General features: G+C 33.9%; 1 pseudogene; it reads left to right on the plus strand.

Moving 5' to 3' along the window:
- Positions 1-4,176: 4,176 nt before the first annotated feature.
- LOC110220561 (serine/threonine-protein phosphatase 2A catalytic subunit beta isoform pseudogene) lies at positions 4,177-8,597 on the plus strand (annotated as a pseudogene).
- The last annotated feature ends 664 nt before the right edge of the window (positions 8,598-9,261 follow it).

The following is a 9,261-nucleotide window of genomic DNA, read 5'->3' on the forward strand; positions in this document are numbered from 1 at the left end:
AACCCAAGACTGTAAAAATTTTTACCAAAAAAGCATACCCCCCAAATCTATAAAAATGGAAGATGCTGATTCAGCATAGCCATGAAAAGAGACAGGAAAATTGGTGGCAAAGATGTCAGTCTGGTCCACAGCTAGAGAATCTGAAGGAAAAGTCACTGGAACAGATTAGGGTACTAATTAGAAGACACTAGTCTAGTAAAATCTGTTATTTCCCAACAAGAGAAGGTTAAGGCAGCCTCAGAATCCAGCCTTAGCACAAATCACAGTGATTTTTATAATTTTATCATATTTCATTCTGCCTGGAAGGGAGGAAGAATTGATGAGTTTAGGAAAGAGATCACAAAGCCTTCTTGTGCAGAGACATTATAGGTAGCGATGGTACTTTATTTTTCCAGATAAGGCAAGGGAAACAAACCAAAAAAGAAGTAAAGAAAACAATTCATATTTTTGTTTTGTTTTGTTTTGGTTTATATTGCTTCATTTGCTTTTTCTTTTTTCTTTTTCCTGTGTTGGGTGAAAAGAGAAGATCAAAGAAGGGCTAGAACAGTTGCCTGGTGAGGATAGAGAAAAGAGTAAGCATTTATATAGTGCCTACTACATGCCAGGCAGTGTACTAAGCATTTTATAAAGATAGGATGATGACAAATGATGAAATGTACAATGAATACTTAAAACTGATGACATTACTTTGCTAACTAGTGGGGAAAAAACATCAATTATACCTACACTTTTCATGCATACGATTAAACTTTATTAATGAATGAGTACAAATAATACTAGCATCATTCTCTAGAACAAATCATCAATCTGACACCTAATGTCCTGGTTACTTTGTGTTATGCAAGTGCTTGTAACAAGATTCCCACTCTACCTAGACAGGTGTCTCTCTTCAAGGAGGCAATTTGGCAAATCTCTATCAAAAAGCAGAGACAATATGAGATTCCTGAATGTCCAATTGTGGAGAATTCAGGAGGAAGTTCTGGTAGCTACTCAGAAGCAAAATGGTCCACTAGTGAATTTTTATGATTCTGGCTAAGGGACAGCTGGGTGGCACAATGGGTAGAGTGTTGGGACTGAAGTCAGGAGGACCCCCCTCCCTGAGTTCAATCTGACCTCACACTTACTAGCTAGTTGACCATTGGCAAGTCACTTCACCCTGTTTCCCTTAGTTTCCTCAGCTATGAAATGAGCTAGGGAAGGAAATGCCAAACCACTCCAAGATCTTTGCCAAGGAAACCCCCAAATGGCATCATGAGGATTCAGACACACCTGAAAATGACTGAATAACAAACAAAAATAGAGAATTTGCAATTTGTCTAAGTTCTGAATGATGATTGACGACTTAAGCTTGTGATAAAAGGAAACTATCAAAGTTTTAATTTCCTAATGTCATTAGCAAATTTTTTATCCATTGTTTGTCAAATACTTTTAGAAGGACACACACATCATTAGTAGCTGTTTACTGAATTTAGGGGAGCAAACATAATTCCCAAACAGAACCACTTAAGTCCTTATCTTATTATAGAAAAAAAACTAGCATAACAACTACTTAATCACCTCATGGAGCTTAAAACCAAATGAATGTGTTTACACTAAGTTAACATACTCCTTCACACTACATTTCAGCTTCTGGCTATGGTCTACTTCTGTAGCCATCTGAGATGACCAACAACAAAGTTTACAATAAACATTAAAATTAATCATCATGTAAACAAAGGGTACACACAATATCATGTGAATCAATAGAGTATTTTTCGATGAGTTCTTAATGCAACAGGGAAAACTCTAATTTGGATTATTTCAATTATCCCAAGATCTCTTGTGGCAAATATTCTGTAGTCCACTATCCTTTATAAATATACAACTTCCCCCCAAAAAAAAAGTCTATATGACAAATTCAAACCACAAAATATGCTTACAAATTTAGCAAATATACTAAACTGGAAGCAGATCACTGTAAAAGGCAGAACATAGCTCATCACAATCAAAATATAAAATGGATGCATAGCAATTTAAGAACAATACTTTAATGTGTATTTATATTTATTTAATTATGTATTTTCCAATTACATGTAAAAATGTTAGCATTCATTTCTTAGAAATTTCACTTCCAAATTCCCTCCCTCTTTCTTGCCTCATTCCCATCCTGAGAAGACAAGAAATAGGATATCAACTAACCATGTGAAGTCATGCAAAATATATTTCCATGTTACTCATGTCAAAAAGTAAATTCAAAAAAAAACCCAAAATAAAGAAAAAAGTATGTTTCAATCTGTACTCAAAATTCATCATTTTTCTCTCTGGAAATGAATAACATTTTTCGTCAAGAGTCCCTTGGCATTATCTTGAATCACTATCTTGATTGGAGTAAATAAGTTTTTCACAGTTGAGAATCCTTACAATATTGTGGTTACTATGTAAATGATCCTCTAGTTCTTCTCATTTCACTTTGCATCAGTTAATATAAGTCTAACCCTATTTTTTTCCCAAAGGCTTCCCCTTCTTTGTTTCTTATAGCACAATAGTGTTCCATAAAAACCATATACCACAATTTATTCAGTCACTCTCCAACTGAGCATCCCCCACAATCTCCAATTCTTTGGTATCCTAAAAAGAGCTGCTATAAATGTTTTTGTACAAAAAGTTCATATTCTCTTTTCTTGGACCTCCTTGAGATACATACTTAGTAGTTATGTAGCCTTTTGGGTATAGGTCTAAATTGTCCTCCAAAATGGTTGGACTAATTCCCAGCTCCACCACCAATATATTAACGTTTCCGTTTTCCACATCCCCTCCAGCATTTGTAATTTTCCTTTTCTACCATATTATCAAATCCGATAGGGATGAAAGGGTATGCTAGAATTGTTTTGATTTGCATTTCTCTGATCAGTAATGATTTAGAGTATTTTCTCATGTGATTATTGATGGGTTTGATTTCTACTGAAAAATTCTTTTTCATATCTTTTGACCATTTATCAATTAAAGAATTGCTTTTAAAAATAAATTTGGTTCAGGTGTATATGTATTATGTATGTATGTATAAATGAAAAAGGAGTTCTTCATGAGAGAAACTTGCTGTGATATTTTCCCCAATTTCTGTTTTTTTTCCTAATTTTGCCTGCTTTAGTTTTGTTTATAAAAAACCTTTTTTAATTTCAATTAACCTTGAGGCTACATGTGGCCCTCTAGGTCCTTAAGTGTGGCCCTTTGACTGAATCAAAACTTCATAGAAACCCTTAATGAAAGGGTTTCTTCAGTAAAACTTGGATTCAGTCAGAAGGCTGCACTCAAGGACCTAGAGAGACACATGTGGCCTTAAGGCCACAGGTTCCCCACCTTTGAATCCACTCTGTCTTGTTTGGTTATAAACCCTTTTCCATAAATCTGACAGGTACTTTTTCCATGCTTCCCTAATTTACTTATGATATCCTTTTTAAAGTCCAAATCATGTACCCATTTTGACTTTATCCTGATATATGGTATGAGATGTTATGCTATGCCTAATTTCTTCCAAATTGCTTTCCAGTTATTGCAATTTTTGTCAAGCATGAATTATTACCCTAAAATCTTGAATCTTTGGGTTTATCAGGCACTAAATTTCTATGGTCATTTACTATTATGTATTGTGTACCTAATCCATTCCACTAATACACCACTCTTTCTCTGAACCGGTACCAGATTGTTTTCATGATTACCTCTGTGTCATATAGTTTGAAATCTGGTATTGTTAGGCAACCTTCCTTTACAATTTTGTCCATTGATTCCCTTAATATTCTTGACCTCTTTTTCTTTCAGATGTTGTTATTTTTTCTAAATCTTTAAAGTAATTTTTTTGGTAGATTGATTGGTAGAGGCAGTTAAATAGTACAGTGGATAGAGTATTAGGTTGGAGTCAGGAAGACATCTTCCTGAGTTCAAATCTTGTCTCAGAAACTTACTAGTTGTGTGACCCTAAGCAAGTCACTTAATCCTCTTTGCCTTAGTTTCTCATCTGTAAAATGAGCTGAAGAAGGAATGGTGAACCACTCTAGTAACTTTACCAAAAAAATCTCAAATGGGGTCACAAAAAATTGTACACGCCTGAAATGACTGAACAATAACTGTGTGATTGTTATGATAATGAATAAGTAAATTATCTGAGTTTAAATTGCTAATTTTTAATTAATTTATTTATTTTTAGTTTTCAACATTCACTTCCATAAAATTTTGAATTCTAAATTTTCTCCCTCTCACTCCCTAACTCCCTCCCCAAGCCAGCATGCAATCAAATATAAGCTCTGCATATACATTTATATTTAACATATTTTCACCTTAGTTATGTTGTAAAGAATGATTATACCCAATGGAAGGAAGGCACCATAAGAAAGAAGGAAGAGAGAGAGAGAGAGAGAGAGAGAGAGAGAGAGAGAGAGAGCGCGCAAATAGTATGCTTTGATCTCCATTCAGACTCCATAGTTCTTTATTTGAATGTTGATAGCATTTTCATTCATGAGTTTTTTCAAGGTGTCCTAGATCCTTGCATTGCTGAGAAAACCTAAATCTATGAAAGTTAGTCTTCACAAAATGTTTTTGTTACTGTGTCGAATGTTTTCCTGGTTCTCACCTGGGAAAAGGGGAGCACAACCCAGCAAAAATGATGTTTGGATGAGCCAGCAAGAAGCTCTTTGCCAAAGCACAGATCAGCAACTGAGTCCTCTTGATCCTAGCTCAATAGGCCAGTGGCATAGTAGGCCAACTGTGAGGCCTCTAGGCTTAGCACAGAAGATAAGTTGCCAGCACCTGAAACCAGGCAACAACAAGAGTGAATAGGCTGGGCCACTCCAGCAAAGTAAACAAACTGCAAGCACCTGAAGCCCCAGTTCACAAAGACCCTGGACCCCAGAAGAAGAAGCCTGGGACAGTTCCAGTCTGTACCAGGAGGAGAGTTCAACTTTAAAAGCCAGGAAATAGGTGAATAAGATGAACAAAAAGCACAAAAGAACACTGATCATAGAGAATTATTATGGTGACAGGGAAGATCAAAATATAAACTCAGAAAAGGACAACATTGTCAGTATACCTATATCTGAAACCTTAAAGGGAAAGAAGAATTGGTCCCAAGCCCAAAATGCCCTTTTAGAAGAAATGAAGAAGTATTTTAAAAGTCAAAAAAGAAAGGTAGAAGAAAAAATGGGAAAGGAAAGGAGAAGTATGCAAGAGAGAGTCAATGGCTTGTAAAAGGAAGGACAAAAATTGACTGAAGAAAGCAATTCCTTAAAAAATCAAATTGGCCAAATGGGAGGAAATGGAAAATACCTCATTAGAAAAACCACGACCTGGAAAATAGATCCAGGAGAGGTAATTTAAGAATTATTAGACTACCTGAAAGCCATGATCAAAATAAATAAATAAATAAAAATAAAGACCCTGAACAGCATCTTTCAAGAAATTATAAAGGAAAATTTCCCTAATATCCTAGAACCAGAAGGTAAAATAATCATTGGAAGAATCCACTGATCATCTCCTAAAAGACATCACAAAATGAAAACTCCAAAGAACATTGTAGCCAAATTCCAGAACTATCAGGTCAAGGAGAAAATACTGCAAACAAGTAGAAAGAAACAATTTAAATATCATGGGACCACAGTCAGTATTACACAGGATTTAGCAGCTTCTGTATTAAAGGATCAGAGGGCTTGGAATATGATATTCTGGAAGACGAAGGTGCTTGGATTACAACCACAAATCACATACCCAGAAAATTTAGTATAATCTTTCAGGGGAAAAAATGGAAATTCAATGAAATAGGGGACTTTCAATCATTCCTGAGGAAAAAAATGAGAGCTGAATATAAAATTTGATCTTCAAATACAAAACTCAAGAGAAGCATAAAAAGGAAAACAGGAAAGAAAAATAAAGTTATTCAATACTATTAAACTTTTCACATCCCAACATGTGAAGATGATATTTATAACTCTTGAGAACCATATCCTTATTAAGGAAATTAGAAGGTATATACCTAGATAGAAGGTATGGGTATAAGTTGATTATGATGTGATGATATAAAAATTAAAAAGTGAAAAAAGGATTGTACTAGGAGAAAAGGAGAAGGGGGAGGCAGAATAGGGAAAATTACATCATACGAAGAAGTGGAAAAAACTATTACAATGGAAGCAAAGTAAGGAATAGGTTTTGCATTTTTTGAACCTTGTTCTCATTGGATTTGGCTGAAAAAGGAAATAATATACACATTCAGTTGGGTATAGACATCAATTTTTACCCTATAGGGAAGTAAGAGGAGAAAAGGGAAAGAAAAGGAGGGGACATAGAAAGGAAGGTAGATTGAGGGAAGTGGTGGTCAGAAGCCAAACAAAGGTGAGGAGGGTGAAAAGAGAGAGAAAAGTATAAATGTGGAGGGAGGGCAGAAATTGGATAGAGAGAAAGAAAGAGTTAGTAATCATAACACTGAATGTGAGTGGGATGAACTGTCTCATAAAATGAAAGTGGATAGAAGAGTTTATTAAAAACCATAATTCTACAATATGTTGTTTAGAAGAAATGTACTTGAAGCAGAGAAGTACACAAAGAGTAAAGATAAAAGAATGGAGTGTAATATATTGTGCTTCAGCTGAAGTAAAAAGAAAAAAAGCAGAGGTAACAATCCTGATAAAGCAAAAGCAAAAATAGATCTAATTAAAATAGATAAGGAAGGAAACCACATCCTGCTGAAAGGTACCATAGACAATGAAGTAGTGTAAATGCTAAATATATATGCACCAAGTACTATAATATCCATATTTTTAGAGAAGAAATTAAGTGAGATACAGGAAGAAAGAGATATCAAATTGATACTGGTGGGGCACCTCAATTTCTCCCTCTCAGAGCTAAATAAATCTAACCACAAAATAAACAGGAAAGAAGTTAAAGAGGTGAATAGAATTTTAGAAAAGTTAGATATGATAAAGTTCTGGAGAAAACTGAATGGGGATAGAAAGGAATATACCTTTTTCTTAGGTATCCACAAAAATTGTCGATGTACTAGGGCATAAAAACCTCCCAATCCAATGTAGAAAGGCATAAATATTAAATGCATACTTTTCAGGTCATGATGCAATAAAAATTACATATAATAAAGGACTATGGAAAGATAGACTAAAATTATTTGGAAACTAAATAATCTAATCCCAAAGAATGAGTGGGTCAAAGGACAACTCACAGAAACAATCAATAACTTTATACAAGAGAATGACAATAATGAGACAATATACCAAAACTTATGGGATCTAGCCAAAGCAATTCTTAGGGGAAATTTCATATTTCTAAAAGCTTACATGAATAAAGTAGAGAAAGAGGAGATGAATGATTTGGACATATAACTAAAAAAGCTAGTAAAAGAATAAATCAAAAATCCACAATTTAGCACCAAATTAGAAATTCTTAAAATCAAAATAGAGATGAATAAAACTGAAATTAAGAATACTATTGACTGAATAAATAAAACTAACAATTATTTTTAAATAAAAAACAAATAAAGTAGATAAACCTTTTGTTAATTTGATTTTTTAAAAAAAAGAAAATAAAATTACCAGTGTTAAAAATGAAAAGAGTGAATTCAGCACCAATGAAAAAGTAAAGTAATAATTAGGAGTTGTTTTGTTCAAATGTGCCAATAAATCTGACAATTTAAATGAAATGAATTAATATTAAAACTATATGAATTTCCTAGAGGAACAGAAGAGGAAATAAAATACTTAAAATAACCCAACTTCAGGAAAAGAAATTGAACAAGCCATAAATGAACTCCCTAACAAAAGAACCTGCAGGGGCACATAAATTTACAAGTGAATTCTACCAAACATTTGAAGAACAATTAATTCCAATACTATATGAATTATTTGGAAAAAAAATACGTGGAGTCCCACAAAAATTCTTTCTATGTTACAAATATGGTGCTCATGCCTAAAACAGAAAAAGCTAAAACAGAGAAAGCAAAATATAGACTAATTTCCTTATCATGAAAATATCACTATTCTTTGAGGGAATTATGAGAGTAGACAAATCACACATGTATATGGTTTCTATGATGAGTGTTTAAGAAAATATGGAAGTACAGATGTTTGAAAATATTTTACAGACATTTGTGATTATCTTCCTTTAACTTCCTTGGTGAATGGTTATTTTTTTTATCTACATGGTGATGTCTCACCATCCATAGATAGACTGGGTCATATGAAAGCACTTGACAACCTAAGTTCCCCATGAGAATCTAATGTGTGACTTTCTGTGTTCAGATTCAGATGACTGATGTGGTTGGGGTATTTGTCCTTGAGACACTGGATATATATTTAGGCAATATATTTCAGAGACATTTAATCATGCCAATGTCCTCACACTGGCGTACAGGACTTACCAATTGGTAATGGAGGGATATAACTGGTTCCATGTCAGGAGTGTAGTAGCAATACTCAGTGCTCCAAACTATTGTTACAGTTGTTCTAACCAAGCTAAATCATGGAACTTGATCATACTCTAAAGTACTCCTTCTTGCAGTTTGACCCAGCACTTCATAGAGGTGACCACCACATGTTACTCATGGTACTCCAGACTACTTACTTTAATGATATTTTAAACTTTCACAGTATTGCCATAAACTATACATTGACATAAAGGAAATGGGAAGAGCAGCAGTAACTCCAAAATGCGGGAAACAGCTAACATTCAAAAAACTCATTCTCATATGCACAAAAAAATATACCTTATAAAAATACAAAGCCTCTTGTCATCAACAGTCTTGACCACTTTAGAATGAACCAATTCATTGCATGTTGAAGCAACATTGTTGGTCAAGAAACGAGTTTCTGGCATTGGCTATTTGTAGTTACTTTTGCTTTTTCTGATAGACTGCAAATATTAAGATGTTAACATTAACACCTCATGAATACAATTTAAGTTTCCATTTAGCTATTTCTTTATTTAGTATGACTGTAGATAAGGGTAGCAGCAAATAATCATTGAAGCTTAATGAGCATTTTGAAAAACAAGCACCAAGGCCTACCCTCTATTTGTGAGATTTGAAATTGTTTTGTTTATTTTCAGGGAAAACTGTTTAATTTAATTGTATGGTTTGTTTGCACTCAGTTTATTTCCCTTCCCAGCCTAATCCCACACTGTTCTTTGTTATTGTCAGATACTGGTGAGTTGTTTTTAACTGATTTTGTTTTTCCTGTAAGACGTTACTGCACAAGAGCACTGCAGTTTTTTTTTTCATAATAAACTTGTGAA

This window comes from Phascolarctos cinereus, unplaced genomic scaffold (assembly GCF_003287225.1).
Source record: "Phascolarctos cinereus isolate Bilbo 61053 unplaced genomic scaffold, phaCin_HiC Scaffold_4;HRSCAF=312, whole genome shotgun sequence".
Taxonomy (NCBI): domain Eukaryota; kingdom Metazoa; phylum Chordata; class Mammalia; order Diprotodontia; family Phascolarctidae; genus Phascolarctos; species Phascolarctos cinereus.